We start from the raw sequence: 18,449 nt of genomic DNA, 5'->3' as shown, positions 1-18,449 counted from the left end.
TATTTATTTTCATTCATTACACAATATGAATAAGCTATGCAGACAGTTGTAAAGAAAGAACATCTTTTTCTTCTGTTCTCTACTTGTTATAGTTACACAGTATTAGGGGTGTGGGCTGTATTAAAAGTATCCACTGTTCTCCCATGCTCTAACACACAGTAACGATGAAATGTGTGCTGTTCTCACATTCTTCCTCTGTATGTACACATAAACAACAAGGCAGGGAAATACAAAAGGAATTTATTTTATTGTTTGGGTACATTATTGTTCAGTGTACATGCTCACATCTGAAACAAACTTTACGTGCTTGATAACTCTCCCACCCCGCAGACATCTACACGTCAATACCGATTTATATTCATAGCGGCAAGTGCTATGTAGCTCCACATAGGGGACACAGGAAGTGACATATAGCACCTTCATGCGGTGTCGGAACCGCGTAGGAAATTCACAGCCGCACCGGCAGAGCTCCAGAATGTGCGACTCGGCCGGCTCACGCGCGGACGCGCTTACAAGTGCGAGGGCCCGCCCAACGCTGCTTGCAGCTTTAATTTTGGTTGTTGTTTTTATTTGTTAAATTATTATGCAAGAAAAATGCTTTACATGGTGGTCAGTGTCTGAATAATGCTGTTAATGCTAATGCTAAGTACTAACTTGTAATCATAATAATTCATGCAGAACAACAAGTTCAACATTTCAGTTCAACATACAAGTTTGCTGATTGCTGTCAACATCAGCGTCACTTTGTGATGAAAAGTGGTGGAACATAAATGCTCAGATTAGGGATGTGATGATACACTTGGGTCGCGAGACCAAGACAAGAGTATGTTTGATATTATTTTATATTTTACCACTATTTTGAAGAAAATTTGATGCTGAAATGAATGAAGGGGTCCTCCACTAGAAGATTTTGAGCATTAAACTCTCAATTTCATGCATTCTGTAGACATTTTCTGCACCAATTTAAAGTGGAAAGTGTCTTTATGGGAACAGTTGAGCGTTGTGTAGTGCACAGAGAAGAGTACCTGCAGCTTGTAAAAAGTGACAGTATGCAAGAAAAAGTCCTGGCACCCCAAAGAGTAAAAAGTTGAGGACCACATCAAGCACTAAGGGCAATGTATAAACTAGAGCTCGACCGATTTATCGTTATGCCGATATTACCTGCTGATACGAGCTACTTGCAGATAAATCAGCATCAGCGTTTATAACAGCCAATTTATGACTATTAAAAAAGAAACAGAGTCAGATCCTTCACTCCAGACCGTATTTGGGGGGGCAAAAAACCTAGAGTGAGGTACGAAACTCTCCGGCTACCAAATGATCAAGGAGGCTTAATTCAATTCAATTCAATTCAATTTTATTTATATAGCAGCAACAGCTATTTATATATCTCACAGCGCTTTTCATAAAAGAGCAGGTCTAGACCGTACTCTGTGATGATATTTACAGAAGCCCAACAGTTCCCACCAAGAGCAGCACTAGGAAACAGAGGCAAGGAAAAACTTCCTTTTAAGAGGCAGAAACCTCGAGCAGAACCATGACTCAGGGTGGGCGGCCATCTGCCTCCACCGGTTGGGGTGAAGGGGAGGGGGGGGGAGGATGTAAGGATAGAGAGAGAGAGAGGAGGCAGCCTACACAATATACACACAGAGGTACAGACAGTAAAGGTGATGTTGCTATAGACTAAATGAAAAATGGTACAGATATTTATAGTAGTGTTAATGATAACAGTCGTAATGTTAATGATTATAATAACAATAATAACAATAGGACTAGTAACAATAGTTGTTGCAGCAGAGGGTGTCGAGCAGGAACACGGGGGCAGCAGGTGACCCGCAACCACAGATCTAGACTCCACAGCTCCAGAGCCAGAAAACCTGCAGGAAGTGATGGGAGGAGAGAGGAGAGGGACGAGAAAGCACAAGACTACCGGAAAGGGGAGAAGTTGTGTTAGTAACATGCAATAATGGGATGAGGTTGCATACAGAGGGAGAGAAAGTAGAGGAGAGAGGAGCTCAGTGCATCATGGGAAATCCCCCGGCAGTCTAGGCCTATAGCAGCATAACTAAGGGATGGTTCAGGGCTCACCTGAGCCAGCCCTAACTATAAGCTTTATCAAAGAGGAAAGTCTTAAGCCTACTCTTAAATGTGGAGATGGTGTCTGCCTCCTGAACCCAAACTGGAACCTGGTTCCACAGGAGAGGAGCTTGATAGCTGAACGCTCTGGCTCTGAGGAATTGTGACACAAGTTATATGACCAGGCGAGCGGAAGACCTGTGTTAACATCTGTGAGGGATTTAAATGCTGGATAAATCTACCAGATTTAAAAGGAATGAACTGTCTTGTCTGTCTGTTGTCATGTTTGTGATGATCCCAGCTGGTTACCTTTATTAGCTTCTCCGCAGCGGTCAGTATGTGAGCGGTGGAGGAGAAATAGACCGAGCGCGTGTGTGAACAAAGCCCCTGTGAATAGAGAGAAACGGGTCAGCAATAAGGCTTGTTCAGCAGTAAATGTACAGTAGAAGTTACAGTGGCTGGTGAATAAGGACTGCAGATTCTCAGGACTGAAGAGGAGCTCCTAGGTGTTGCTACTAACTGGTTTTTAATTTATTTATTTTTTATTTATTTATTACAGGGACAGTGCATATTCATAAACATTTCTGTCAATATGCCAGAATTAGCCTAAAGGCTATTTTTCATCTGCAGTCCCTAGACAGATGGTAAGAGTCACCCTAAAAAAGATTACATAGTACATAGCACTAAAAAATTAAGATACATTTAGTAAAATATCTATTATATTAGAATATACAATCTAAACACATCAAAACAACAATCGGACAAACATCACGTAAAAACATGACACACACATAAGGAAAAAAAAGTCAATAGTGTGCGTCAAGAGCATGTGTAGTAATAGGTTAATGTTGACAGCTCTGATGATCAATAAGCCATTTCCTTAACTGAATCTTAAATGAACTATACGTGTTTATATTTCTGATAGTTATGGGGGTGAGGTTCCACTCAGCAGCAGCTAGAACAGAAAAAGCAGTATGACCAAATACACTTTTCCTAAAGGGAATGATACAATCTCCCCTAGCTGCACCTCTGGTCCTGCAGGAATCAGCTGTTCGGGTATTGACAAACTGTTGGAGGGGAGGGGAAGATAAACCATGAATAATTTTATAAATAAGACATAGATTTGTTGAGTAAAGAGTGAAGGAGGTTAGCCCCAAAGTTAGCTTTGACTTCGGCTCTGGAGATGAACAGCCTCTCCTGTGCTTCCCAACTCTTATCAGTCACTGTATTTTTAACTATTACAAATAACTCTCTAGTTTTTTACTCTGTTGTGTTTTGGATGCTGCTTTTGTGAGCTTACACATATTGTTTTTTTGATGATGTTTGTTCACTAATTGTAACTGAAGTTCCTCTTGATAATCCTGCCATTAATAAACTAGACTCCGTATTTTGGATTTAGACTTAGAAAAGTACTTTACTTCAATACATATTTAAATATTGACAGTTTTTTAATATCCAGGATTTATTTAATAACCGATTAAACATGTTAACAGTTTAACATAACTTAAGTCTTTGGTTTTGTTGTAACACTGATAAATAACATTTGGAAGGAGTGCCAGTAAAAATTGTCTTTGGCCCAGTAAGTTTCAAACCAACTGGCCAGGGAGGGCCAGTTGCAAAAAAATTTAACATTGATCCCTGAACTTTGATCTTTTCCTGTTCATAAAAATTAGAGGCCGACAGATTTATTGTTGTGAAGATATTATTGGCTAATACGAGCTCCTTGAAGATACATGGGTATCAGCGTTTATAACAGCCGATATATGACAATTAAAAAAGAAACAGAGTCCGATCCTTCACTCTTGTCACAAGTGTTGGATAGTTTGCCCACCGCAGGGCGTTCTGCAACTTCCCTGTTCACAACACTGCCTGCACCACAAAAGAAAACAATCAGCTGACCGGAGTCTACTGGAGCTTCGAAGAGTAGCTCCTGGTAGTTTTCACACTCAGTGTTCATGGTGAGTTGGTCATTTGTCACGTTAATCACATGACTTAAATAATAATAAATAAATAGCCCTCATCACTTTTCCTCTTTGGAGACCAGACTTCCTAACCCTCCTATTTTTCACTGGCCTCTCCAGGCTCATAGCAGTGTGTTTAATGTTACGGTTGTTGGGTGTTGGAGGTTACGCTGCTGACAGACGTGATTGTAGAAACATTTTTGAAACAGTGTGGCAGTTCTAGCGAACAGTCCTATAATTTTCTCTAGTTCATTACTTCTAAATATTTTCTAACATTGCCTACATTGGCTAACGCTGCCTGTTGCTAAATTAGCCACAAAACTAATGCCATGTTTATCAGTGGAGGAGGCTAACATTAATGAGCGATTAAACTAAGTGTTTAAATTATTCTAAATATATCTTAGCATGTCAGAAATGATTAAACCAGAGGGGCCATGTGAATAAACGTGAGCTGTACAAGTATCAAACATGGCTTCCTGCCTGACACAGTTATCTGAGTTAGCCGCCTTTCGAATGTTAGTTAGTGGGAAATCTCAAAGTTGCAGGTCCTCGTTGTAGACAGTCATGTAGTATTACATATACTGTATATACACATTCAGCAGCAGCGTTTCCTCTGTGTCACTGTATCATGGATGGCATGTTTTAGAGCCAGATGGAGGTTAGGAAATGGTTTCTCGTAGCTTTGGATATAATTAATGATGTACATATATACACAAAATTATACACAAAAATGTTAATGTGGCTGATTATATGTAATGTAGTAACTATTTAAAAAAACAAAAAACAAAAGTAAATTAACAGCCGAATCCCAAATAGCCATCTACCCCATTAACCGGCCTGGTGTGGGAACACATTCTGACAAATAAACGCAGGTCTCCATTAAACGCCTGGTCTGGTCTTTTACATAAGTTCTTATGAATGTATAAAACCTCTTAAATCCTGCAGGGTCACCCGTTTTAGCTGCTTCTAAGCTGCTTAAATTGTTAATAGGCTACATGCACACTGCGGCGCTGACGTACTTCCGCTAAAATCTCCGCCAGCTAAATCACTTTCACTATTATCCCACTGCTATGATTTTTGGCAAGCAAGAAGTTTAAATTTCAGCGCACAGATAGCTCTACAGCTGAAAATTGCTGTGTGCCTTTGTGTCAAGCGTCTAGTAAGTACAACAAAGTACTTAGTTTTCATACATTTCCCTCTGATGTGGAAATGAGGCGAAAATGGACTGTCGCTATCTGGAGGGAGAACTTTATGTTACCCCCCATACTCAAGTTTGTAGCCGGCATTTTAAAAAAGAGGATGTTAGTGAGCCAGGATCAGAGACAGGGAGGCGACTGTTAAAGAAGGGAGCTGTTCCAACATTGTTTGAGTGGAACAATTTCACTCTTCCGCGTTCGAGACCGGGGGTGTGGGAGAGGACAGAGCGACCGCCGCTAGCAGAGGACACGGAGGATGACACACCGGGCGAGGAGGCAGTCCTCCGGGACCACGACTATGCGACGGCTCCGGTTCCAGCAGTTGTCGACTTAGCTCTGGATGACAACAAGTCTCTCAGGGAGGAAATCTTCCAGCTGAGGGAACAAATTGAGAAACTGACTATTAATCAGCGGTTTGGCATTCATCGTTTTTGTGGCTTAGACAAGGACATACGGTTCTTCACAAGGTAAGACGTCTATCAGGCTCAGATTGAGCTAACGTTAGAGGTAGTTGAAGTTAATGCCTTAAGGATTACAGACATGTTCACCTGTAAGTTTCCGATTAAAGTTTAATGGTTAATAAATGAAACTAGAAATCAATAGCATGTACAGAATGGTTTACTATAATAACACATTCTTTGGTCAGAATCATTGTAACATTACTGGTTTTGTTATTGTCAAACATTTAACATTACTCCTGATTGTTGTCTAGTGGCAATAGCACCAGTTATAGTAATGTATGTGTATTTGAAATGCATCCATGTAAATTCATAGTAGACACTGATACAAGGTTTAAATGCTTTTTCAGCTTTGCATCCTATGACCTACTTATGCGACTATGCAGACACTACAGTCATTCTGGACTGTACAGAGCTGAGGTGCCAGTGCCCATCATCACCTCTTCTTCAAAGTGAAGTGTTCTCTGCCTACAAATCCCACTGCACTCTCAAAGGGCTGCTTAGAGTTTCTCCTCATGGGGCGGTCACATTCATCTCTCCACTGTACGCCGGATACATCAGTGACAAACAGATCATGCATCCTGTTTGAGACCTGGGGTGGCGATCATGGTCGACCGAGGGTTTCTTGTTGATGACTTTGTGCCTTGTAAGATCTATAGGCCAGCATTTCTCTCTGGAAGATCGCAGATGTCTCCCTGTGAGGTTAGGGAGACCCAAGCCATTGCACACCTCAGGGTGCATGTGGAGCGCATCATACGTCGTGTGAAGGAACACAAGTTGTTTGACACTGAGATTCCACTCAGGCTTTTTGGCAACATTAATCAGCTGTATACTGTTGCATGTCTCCTGACAAATTACGAAAACGGGCCTCTTGTAAAAGCTTGGGCAAAGAAGCCAGTACAGTAAGTTTTTCAGTGGTATAAGAAGTATTGACAAGTATTGACATTTGTCAATACCACTCTTAAGTAAAAGTGTCAGTACTTCTTCACACAATGGAAATAGTCTATATATAACTCCTGCATTTAAAACCATATGAAGTAAAAGTATGTAAGTATTAGTATGTAAGTATTATCAGCAAAATGTACTTAAAATAATAGTCATTGTGCAGTAAACTTATCCCTGTAAATGTTCTACTTTAGTTCGTTTTTGGATTAATATTAGTTGCATAAATGAGTATGTTGCATTTTATATATACTTTACACAATTTAAGTTATAGCAATGCATCATTCTCCAATGAGAAACAAAAAAGTAAAAATTGTATGTGTTCAGAAAAACTGCATTGTGACAATGCATTTCCAGCTGATCCAAGCTGATCCAATAATTTAGTTTACATGGTAAATAGTAATACATACATAGTGATGCATGTTTTTCACTGGTCATTAATGTTATGAAAAGTAAATATTTGCTTCTGAGAAGTAGTGTAGTAATAGTAAACATAATAAGTATCTTGACTTTGTACTTAATACAGTGCTTAAGGAAATGTACTTGCATTTTTCTTTTTTCTTGCTCTACCCTGAAAAAAGCCTAGCAAAGGATGTATATTGACTTGAGAACAAAATGTCATCTATGTATTCTTGTAAATAGCAATTATCTGTATACTTACATGAACTGTCTTTGTGTCGTGAACATTGATTCAATATTTTTTTACGGAAATAAATTCACTTTTTTAAATTTTACTCTCATTCTTTTTGAACAACTAGCTTTCAGTTCTGTTCACCTACCATTTCTATACCAATTACCATGTTTTACTCAAGACCCCAAAACACTCTGTACTCACTGTAAATCGGATGATACAATAGTGCTTTATAAACAGGATAGTTCAGAGAGGTTTTAAGTTATTACATCAAGAGCAGATTGCAATTACCTTAAACAAAAATATATTTAACATTCTACATAATGCATACATTGAGGAATGATTTACTGACTGCATGAACACAAAAGTTCATAGGAGATGAACAATTGTCAACATTGAAGATTTTCAGATAGGATACACAATAAGGCTAAAAATTTAAAGTTAAACATTTAACATGTTTTCAAAAAAGCAGCACAAGATTTGTATCACAAAGGGGTTTGTGCAGCTTTTAATGAGAAATATTCAATTGCTTTCAAGGTACCTAAAAACAAAAAACTATCAAATGTAAAAGAAATTTCAGGGAAAAACAGGACCTACCTTTTCAAAAATAAGACTTTGTACAAACCCTGACCAACAGTGACCTAGAATGCACTTTTTGGATAGCAGGAATAGCAGGACAGTAGGGTGATGGTGCAGTCCTGTCACAATCTAACTATCTAGGGAAGCACAGAGGTAAAAATAAAAGAAGAAAGAGTCTTTCTTTCATTTTTTTGATGATTTTCTCGTCTCTGGGAATCCTCTGGATGTATATGTCAGTGTGTGTATACACAACAAAGTCACACCAGTCAAATCCAGAAATCAACATCTGTCCCTGGAATCTGCCAAAAGTACGGATGTGATTTCCTAAGAGTGTGTGCGTCTTCACTGATCTTAATATATGGACAGTCAACAAAACCTGCCACATTTGGGCATTTAATTTCAACAAGGCCAAACACTGGCTCGCCCTTTGGATCGTACACAATACCATCCAGTGATGATCCCATTCAGGGTGCATCAGGGTGGATCAGGAACCCACAGGGATAGTGGTTTACCTCCTTCAGTGCAGTACTCCTCCACAGCTGCTGGTTCCAAGTCAAGTCCCCTCCTCATGTCTGCAGTCTGATGACTTGCAAGATTTTCTGTAGAGCTCCGTCCCCTGGTGTGACAGACATCTCTGATTTTGGAGGTGGTAATGTGGGGCTGCCTTAGTTGGTGCCACTCAATGCAGGAACTCTGCTCTTTTGTACTGTTCTCAATTTTGTGTGCTGTCTCTAATGTTGTTGCAAGGGACATCATGTGGAGCTGCTGATGTTCAGTGCAGACAAAAGAACAGGTAGCAGGTCCCAGCCTGTAATTATGAAGTGGCAACTGAGGGGGAAAAGGGGCATCTGTTTGTGGACATGTTTTTGGCATTTTCTTTGCTGGCAATGATACGAGTACACACTTCCTTCTTGCACTTTTCCGAACACAGAGTCAACCAGAGGTACATTATTGGCTATAGCCATTGTTGTTATCAGTGGGGCCACGTCACTGGGAAGGTCATGGTAAACTTCATCCACCCTGAGTGTGGAAAGTTCAGGCACGGGTGAACTGACTCCCTTATACAAGTTGCTCCTATGCAAAAAGACAAAAAAAAAAATAGTGCTTATTGTTTGTATAAAGTAAGTTAAGCATAATGAACAAACAATGTAAAAAAATCCTGAAGAGATATTGGTTTGGCTTTTGCTTTGTCAACTGACAGAATAAATACTAACAATGAATAGTAAAATACAATGTATCCTATAATGTAGCACATGATTATTTTATCTGAGTTCTCACAGAAAATGACGTTTATAATAATAATAATATTAATAATAACCTGATGCCTTCTACCAATCTTCGTTCCTTAGGTCTGGCTGAAAGAATCACCATGTCATTTACTGGACCAGGTTTAATTCCCTGCATTTTAACAAGAAAAAGTTTTCAGTAAACATAAATACCTATAAATATACCATGGTTCTTGGCTTATGCCACTTCTGTTCAGTCTCTGTGCAGCTGTGTGTTGGAGGAACAGAGGTGATCTTCAGCTGGGAATAATGTGCAGTCTGGTACAGAAGTGCTGCCAGATGGTTACACAAAGCTGTACCTGCCACACATGCAGCTTTGTAGCTGCACAGGATGGGAATCCCTAAGAACAATCTGTGAAAATACACAAACCTGTAAAGATACAAGTGCAGTAAAAAAAAAAGTGAACTTCTGTAATAAAGGAGAACACAGTACAGTGAGAAGATTTTTTAAAAATGGATCTACATGAAATTGTAAAATAAATTGAAAAATGTTTAAAAAACTTACATCAACTAAAACACTAGTATTCATATGCAATAAATATTTTTAAGATAAAATTATTACTAATCTCACTTTACTCATTTCAAATTACAAGGAACACAGAACGTGTGTTAAAAAAAAGTACACAATCAAGTTTCTGTGAATGACATTCCTTACACATTTAAACATGTTTACCGTTACATATTTTCCACACTTGTGTTATGTATCGAACATCACATAAATTATATTAAAACATAGCCTTTAGCCGTACTTCATGGAATGATTCACAGAAACTTGATTTGATGAACAGGAACCCGTCTCATTAACTAGCCTACCTGAACCTGCAGGATAACTACGGTTAAACTGTGAGGCTTTTGGCTTTTCCTCATCGACCTGTAGCATTCAATAATGGTTACCTCTCCTGTACTCGAATCCTTGTTTGAAACTGAGATTTACAATGAAGTAGATTGGAATATAACAGGTAAAGTTAGGGCAGACAACACAACGTTAACAGCAACATGGCTATGGTATCACTACACTACTGTTAGTGTATCTGTCTGTGTATCTATCTCACCTTCATAATTGTGGACGTAGCTTGAAACGTATAGTTTGAATCATGAATCACGAGAGGTCCCTATTGGAACCTAAGGAATTATATATTTAGGACCTGAGCACCAAAAGTGTGAGGTCCCTATTGAACCTGAAGGGATTTTTTTTTCTTCTGCAAAAAAACCCTCAATTTTGGGGGCCTAAACATACTCGAAATTTCTTATTTTATGTGTTTTGCACATGAGCGTGGCAAAATGGCTCGCTAGCGCCCCCTATAGAGCTGCCCCCGGACAAAGTTTGACCCATGTGTACAAAATTTCTCTGGAACGTGTATCACGTACAAAAAAGCCTGACACCCAACAGGAAGTCGGCCATTTTGGATTTAAAGAGGTGGTATTATGGTTTTTGGCTTTTTCCCTCTCCTTTATTGAGTTATATATCTTTTTTGTGCATGTAAAAGGTTTGCAAAGTGAAAAAGCCCAAAGTCCAGCCCAAAGGGAGTTCCCATCTCCCACAGAAAACTCTGCTCTGAACTGCCTGAAAACAGCTCGTTTGTAGTCCAGCCTTTACTTCCCTTACTTGTGATGTCACAATGAAAATACGTGTCATAATGCTTGCTGAGTGACTAGTCCGACACACCCTCAAAAACACAGGTGGAAAAACACAGAGCTGCAGCACACCTCTCTTCTCCCCAAACACTAGCTACCCTCCAGGCAGTCAGTGGACATAAAGATGTTCCTGTGATGTAGAGACAGAGCTCAGTTAAAACTTTATGGATGAAAAATACTTTTGTTACAGATTAATAGCTCACCACTCCAGTCCAAATTGCCAACCTGGTCAGCAACAAGTAGACTATAGCTGAATCGAAGCTGTTTACCGGCTTTTCGCTGACCCGCCTTTCTCTGCTTCTGATTGGCTAGTAGTCCTTAACTAGGAGCTGCGCATGTGCAACTTCCAACAAAGATCATTTAGAGACAAGATGTATCACTCCAACACACAGGGTGAAAAGAGGAGCTGCAGTAATGTGCAGTATGATAAAAAATTATGTTGTTTTTTGAAAATTAAACCATGTAAACCTGTTCTGTTACAACCCCTAAATAGGATTTTGAACTTGAAAATGAGCATAATACCACCTCTTTAATGGTCATTTTTGGCGATTAACACTTTTTACTGTAACAAACTCCTCCTAAGGAGTAAGTCCGATCGACTTCAAATTTTCGCTGTGCACTCACAAACCCATTGACGATTAAAAGTTGCACAAACTGAGTTTTCGTCCACGAGCATGCCCGTGGCGTGGCCTCGGAAATCGACAATTTGCCAAGAAACAAGAAGTTATTACTTTTAAAACAAAACATACTAACCAACTCAAACATGAAGTGCTCTCTCTCCTGCTGACAGCCATTTCATAAAAAACTACACAGAGCAGCGGAAACAAGTCACCTCTATTCTGATTGACAGATTGCCATGGTAGCGACCTGTCAGTCACAAGGTAGTCCCGCCCAAAAGCATACGCTGCTTTATCATCTATTTCCCCCTAAACAAGACCATAATTTACTCAATGAACATCATACTGTGTTGAAGAATATTTGAAACTAGCGACTGAGACTATAGTGTTTACTGAGGTAATAAATCAGCTGAGAAGTAGCAACATTTCTTATTGAACCGGACTTCTTTTTGCGACCAGCGGAATCGCCCCCTGCTGGTCGTTAGAGAGAATGCAGTTTTAAGTTCTGCATGGTTTCACTTTCAGACCCAGAGGTTGCCGCTGAGATGCCCATTAATTGGAAGGTCGACGGTTCAATGCCCGACTCCTCGAGGCTGCATGTCGAAGTGTCCTTGGGCAAGATACTGAACCTGGCTGGCTGTTCCGCCAGTGTATGAAAGTGTGTGAATGGTGAATGCAGATGTAGTGTAAAAGCGCTTTGAGTGGTCGAAAAGACAAGAAAGGCGCTATACAAATACGGAGCACATCGTGACCATTAGTACAATCCAGGGTCAAATTCCTCATATGTGTACCCATACCTGGCAATAATATAACTGATTCTGATATATCTCTTGGATTTTAAAATCATCAAATATCGAAATCGGTATCCCATATCGGTCGGGCTCTAGGGTAAGAGAGACAGGTGTAGGGAAAAGCAAGATGAGCAGATTAAAGCAATTTGAGAGGAAACAATGAATTAAAGTGGAGAATTAAGAAGAATTAAAATGGTGAGACAAGAAATAACGTACTACAAATAGGGTCATTCTATATATTTTCAAATAAAATATGCAACTATATAATCCCCCACATCCCCTTCCCACCACAATTCCACCATCATTGTCACTCTGAAGGAAACACTGACGTGCAGTTTATTTTCACTACTTTTCATACTGACCTTATTAAGCAGATCGGGTATTGGCCAAACATCACAGATCCATATTAAATAACGTTTTCTGTTTGCCTCCTTTTTTTGCTGCAGTAAGACAGCATACACAAAGCTATCACTAATACTTCATCACTGTATGTGCTTCACAATAAATGCATTTTCACATGAAAGCTGCAGGCTTTTACTGTGAAACAACAGCTTTAGAAAGTAAATAAGCTAAGAGAAGCCTTTTCTGTGTGGATACACAGGACTTCCATCAATTCAATTCAATTTTATTTATATCATCACTGCTGCTCACTAGAAGGAGACACGGGAGTGGAGTTCCACTCCTGTCCCAAACTACTCACACAATTCAGGTCAGTATATATTTTTCTGCGGAGACTGATGCTACTGGATCATCCACATGCTTGCTTACTAGACAGGAATCCCTGAAATGTACATGTTCATCAGAACATGTTAGTGCCCTTCATGTGGGGAGTTAATAACGTTACATAAGAGTGGCAGTAACATCTGCTGTACAGTGAGGGTACTGAGGCAGCAGAGAACACTCACAGTATCTGCCATAGTTCATTTCAACAGCTGCACTTCGTCATGGATGCCTACCAAGTTATATAGTTATAGTTGCATAGTTATAGTTATGATGGCATCACTGAAATCTCCCTTTATTATATTGCATTTTATTATATTATACTTAATAAACTTAATAAAATGCATGTCAACTAGGGCTGATGTGACTATAATATACGGCTGGGCGATATGGCCAAAAATGTTACCATGATAAAATTTCATATCATTCGATATCACGATAAATGTCAAATCATCAAGTTTAAAGGCTGATTTCTGCTCATTAGTGAAACCAGACGGTTACTTGTGGTTTTAAACAATTCTTTATGGTCAGAACTGGGACTGTTGACAATTGTATACACTTAATCGATCATTGGTAATGTTAATGATCAATCAATGATTTATCGTTATTAAAAAAACAAATATTGCTATACCAAACAAAACCAAATGCGTTTTTCTCTTATTTAAAGGTTTATTTCCTCAGGAACATAATGCATATTGTCTGACAGCATGCATAGCCTATACAACAGGGCTATTCAATTACAAATTCGATCAGGGCAGATGTTAAAACAAGGACATTGAGATGGGCCGGATATTTTCTCATGAGTTGGGATTGGTGTCATTAGAATTTTATTGATGCATTCTTATTAATACATCTTATAGGTTTAGTTCATTATCGATACTAATGAAAATAATTTAATAATTTATTATAACTAAATGTTGATTTTAGAGCAGCAACACGATTTTCACCAGTAAAGTCACTAATGTCTCAATGTCTAAAATGTCAGAAAAATAAATCATATTCCTGACATCAACATACTGAGTAAAGTTTAGAAAAAAATGATGAACTCACTCACTATCAGTCCTTCGTCTTGTCCTCTTCCTGCTGCTGCTGGTAGAGAGGAACTGGGTTGTCTCAGCCAGCAACTGAGTTTAGGCCCTATATGTGCCATATTTTAATGTGCGTGGCAAAAAAGCTAAGTTACTAAAGACAGACATCTATTACTTAAGCTTGTTTGCAAAAATTAGCTTTAACTGAGCTAGCGCTATGCCTGTGTAAAACCAAAACACAGCTGTGGTTGATGAGAGACTAAGCTGATTAAAATATTGCATTCTACATTTTTATGCTAAACAGGTATATTGATAAAAGTATTGTTTTTAAGGTTTTATTGCACCTTGTACTTACACTAACGAGCGTAGTTGTCGTCAACTTCGGTAACATCAGCTGATCTGCTGGTTGACTCCGTGTTTGTGCGTGTGTGTGGAGGCATAGGCGGAAATTGTGGGGGGGTCAGGACCCCCCCTTAAATAATATAATGATATATACTTAGAATAATTGTGTAAGTAGTAAAACAATACAAACGCATACAGGGCAATAAAAGTGTGTTTTAAGTTTAGAAACATTTTGATGTTCCTCCCAATTGTCATGCACATGCTATTACTTTACCCTTGAGCCCACACTCCTCCGCTGCTTCTTTTAACTTTTCAGCAAGGTGGTCTGCTGTATGCCGGCCTGGCAAGCTTCTACTTAGCAACACTAGAGGTGCTCCGATCAGGATTTTTTGGGCCAATCACCGATCGCTGAAAGCCGTATCGGCCGATACCGATCACCGATTACTGGGTCTATTTGGAGCCTTTTATTTATCATGTAGCATTATACAGTATACTGTATATTTATTTAATTGGTCCTAAAAACAATGTATTAAGTGTCAAAGTTAACAGATGATAAAGTATCATGAAATGACAACTGTTTATTTTATTGCCAGGAAACATGGGCAACAAATTCCGCTCAATCTGTGTTAGAGACTTAAACCATAGCAGCCTTTGCCTGGTTACTGTGAACATCTTATAGCTGAACAAATATAGCTTTACTGTGGAATAAACTACAAAAACAGAACAAACAGCATCTTTATAAATTTACTACAACCATAAAAACTGCAACAAAAAAGGCTATAGCCAAAATATTTAGGAGATAAAGGAGCACAGGAATCATGAGTCGATGATAAACTCTGAAGTAGCTGCTTTTTGTTCTGGAAAGCTCAGGCAGGTTCTGTGGGTTTTAGAAGGGAGAAAGGAGCAGAGAGAGGGACAAGGGCTACAGAGAGGAGTCAAAACTGCCTTCAGTGAGATTTGAAAATAAGGAAAATTTATAAAATAAGAATAGGCTACAATGTAAATTCCATATTATACAGTCAGTTGTTAATATTACATATTATATACTATATTCATTCTAATTTCATATGGTTTGCCATTAGTAGGCTATAGGCCTTATATCATTTCAGTGGATTGTTTTCATTTTTAATCCTTGTGCTGGAAGCACAGTCTACATATATTGCTGCCACTGACTTTACCAGAGGAGAGAATAGCAAACACTTTAAATACGGCCAGAAGGTTTTTATTTGATTTCATAAAGGTTAAATATACAGGAGATTTACGGGGAAACATTTAACGGGTGAGAACGGAAAAATACAGGCGAATCTCAGGGAAAACGGGAGTGGGGTAATGTGAGGCTACATCCACACTGCTACGTTTTTAAAACAGTTTTATAACGAAAGCGATCTTCTCCGTCCACAGCAGCGTTTCAGCTGCGCATCAGAGTTGATCTCTGTCTATATTAGAACGACTGAAAACGTTCAGGTAGCTACACTGGGCATGCGCGTGCCAGTGTAAACATGAAGCAGATGGTCTACTCCGCAGTAGCAGACGATTTAGCAAAAGAAGAAAGTAATACAGACCAAGAACCACACCAGGCTTTTTTCTCCTTTTTTTTGCATTGACCGACAACGAAATGGAACTGTTACTGAAAGTAACACAGGAGTACGAGAGACGGCGGCGGAAAACAGACTGGGAGTTGTCGCAAAGTAAATACAGCGACATGCACAGTAGTCTCGGCTAACTGTTAAGTGTTATTTACACAGTACTTATATTTTAATAAAAATACCAAAACTAAAACTCTGTAAGTAGCATCGTGTTTTTGCTTTGAATGACTAATAAGACCGACTCACAAAGCCAAATGTGAGTGTGTCACATCGTTTTATAAAGTCCTCTGTTTTGTCCATCGGGTCAGCAGCGTTTTCAAACAAACATATTCACATATTCTGATTCACTGTTTTAATCTGGACCGGAGGCGGAAACGTAGCAAAAGGTCTCTGTTTTTGTAACAAAAACAGAGAGAGAGAGGCAGTCAGTTGATTGAGTGGCACCGCTCTTTGCATCAGGAAACTCACACTGAAGGATCAGTCTCTCTCTGCCTGATGCGCTGTGTCTGTTAAACTCCCGTTGCGGGTGGCGTGTGTGTGAGGTGAGCACAGTTGCGACAGTTTCACATGATCGCTCCTGCGTGTTGCTGTCTGATTGCTGCTCAACTCTAATTGTAAATGATAATGTGGGCGCGTTAATCCCTTCTTGTCTGAGAAGGACTTTGGTACTAGCTGGCTTTGAAAACAGCGTAGTGAAACATTTTAGCTGCCGTTGAAAATTTGTCTGGCGAGTATTGCATCATCTGATTGGCTTTTCTTATTGGCCTTTTTAGCGACCACCGATCAAACTAGTTAAAGCCATTATTGGCTGATTATGATCGGTGACCGATCGATCGGAGCACCCTTAAGCAACACCACAGTCGTGTCTCTCCTGTCCGCGGCGATGTAGTAGCAAGTCATGGTCATGTAGCTCTCAGTTGTAAGGGCAGTGATCTCTTGTCACTGCGACCATGTTGGCGGCGCTAGCTAGCTGCACTAGCATGTCTGACTTAGTATTCATGTATCAATTCTCAGTGCGTGAGGTGATGGTGCCGTGGGATGGTATATGATTTGCTGGTTCAAGCAGATGCATCATTTCCCGAAATCCTTGGTCGTCAACCATACTGACAGGCATCATGTCTTTTTCTATAACCTTACAGATGGATTGGTTATTTTTTATGCCTGCTGTGCGTTGCAGTTATTCCGTACAAACACTGTGTTGATGGTGGGTTGGTGCTGCTGGTACAAGGAGGATCCAACCAATGCACTCGAATGAACATTGCACAAGTGGTAGAGCATTGGTGGTGTCGTTGTGTTGTATTTGAAGACAGAATCACTGTGTTTTTCTTCTTTTAACTCAAAAAGATCCCACACAATACTCAATACTTAATACTTGCCACTATCTTTCAGACCCCAAGATGGCTGCCTAGTCAACATACTGTAATAGTTCTATTACGCCTTCTGTTTGAAGTTCATCGAAACGTGCTTTGAAAAAACACCATTCTTCTGTTAGGTAGAATCATATTTCTGATCTTTATTTGATAATAAATCTATAAAATTTCACATGTTTGATCAAATTCTTAACAATTAATTAATCAATCCTTGAAGAATCATTACCATCCTTAGTCAGAACATAACAAACGCTTGCCAAACAGTGGATCATTTCACAAATCTGAGGTAAAACATTTGTATACAAAACAATTATGTGCAACAAGTGCTAATTTGTTAATGATTCAAATGAATTAAATCAAATATTTTTTGAACATTTATTATATTATTATTGTTTTATTACCCAGCTCTACTATGATGTCATTAAATGTGTCAGAGATTCTGCCATACCATTAATATGGTATATGGTACCTATCCGTTGTTACCAGACTTCTTTATCATATCTTGCATTAAAAAGTCTTAAAATGACTAGACCTAAGTTAAATAATAATTTGAGAACTAAAGCTGATGATACACGGGGAAACTTGTTGAGCAATGTTGCTGGGCAGTCTTGCTGGAGGCAAGTCCGACTATGTTTTGAACAGATAGCGGCGGTGCGGGGCGGGTGGCGGCGTCGTGGGGGAAGGGGATTACAGTAGTAATCTTTACTGATTACCATTGAAGGCAACGTTGGCCTGCACGATTGCTCTAAAAGTTGCTCTGTGTATCATCAGCTTTACTCTAGTTGTGTACTTGCATCATACCAAATGTGACCAACAGTTTTCAAACCCAGAGAAATCCTTAATTTTAATAAAAGTAACTGCATTTCCTTTGGTCACCTGTCATTGGCGTTATATGCCCTTTGCTCATGCGTCAGCGTTGTAGTTGTCTGCCAGAATGCTGTTTCCTCTAGGATTTTTGTCAGCAGCGGGGCAGGCCAAATAAAGTCAAGAAAAATGTTAATTGTGAATGTTCTTTTAAACAGTGAAATCTATCAAACTTAACTTTACCTTATTAAATCTACCTTTCTCTTGCTGTCTTTCTCCTTACTCGTCGCTCCCTGGCTCTCCTCGGATGCGTGTCGCCAGGGCTTCATCAAAAGATTATAGAGCGTTGGGGTGGTGATGGTGCAGTGGATAAGACACATACCTATGGTATGGTAGACCCGGGTTCAATTTCCCGCTGTGACACACC

General features: G+C 39.4%; 1 long non-coding RNA gene across 1 annotated transcript; it reads right to left on the bottom strand.

The window, feature by feature from the left end:
- Positions 1 to 7,752: 7,752 nt before the first annotated feature.
- On the bottom strand, positions 7,753 to 9,491 carry LOC123972868. Its single transcript, XR_006825490.1, has 2 exons — positions 9,162 to 9,491; positions 7,753 to 8,917 (listed from the first exon to the last, which is right to left on the bottom strand). It is a non-coding gene; the product is annotated as an uncharacterized LOC123972868 (long non-coding RNA).
- Between the last annotated feature and the right edge of the window lie 8,958 nt (positions 9,492 to 18,449).

The sequence above is a fragment of the Micropterus dolomieu genome, linkage group LG06 (genome assembly GCF_021292245.1).
Source record: "Micropterus dolomieu isolate WLL.071019.BEF.003 ecotype Adirondacks linkage group LG06, ASM2129224v1, whole genome shotgun sequence".
In the NCBI taxonomy this organism is placed as follows: Eukaryota; Metazoa; Chordata; class Actinopteri; order Centrarchiformes; family Centrarchidae; genus Micropterus; species Micropterus dolomieu.
This window is presented reverse-complemented; position numbering and strand designations above follow the sequence as displayed.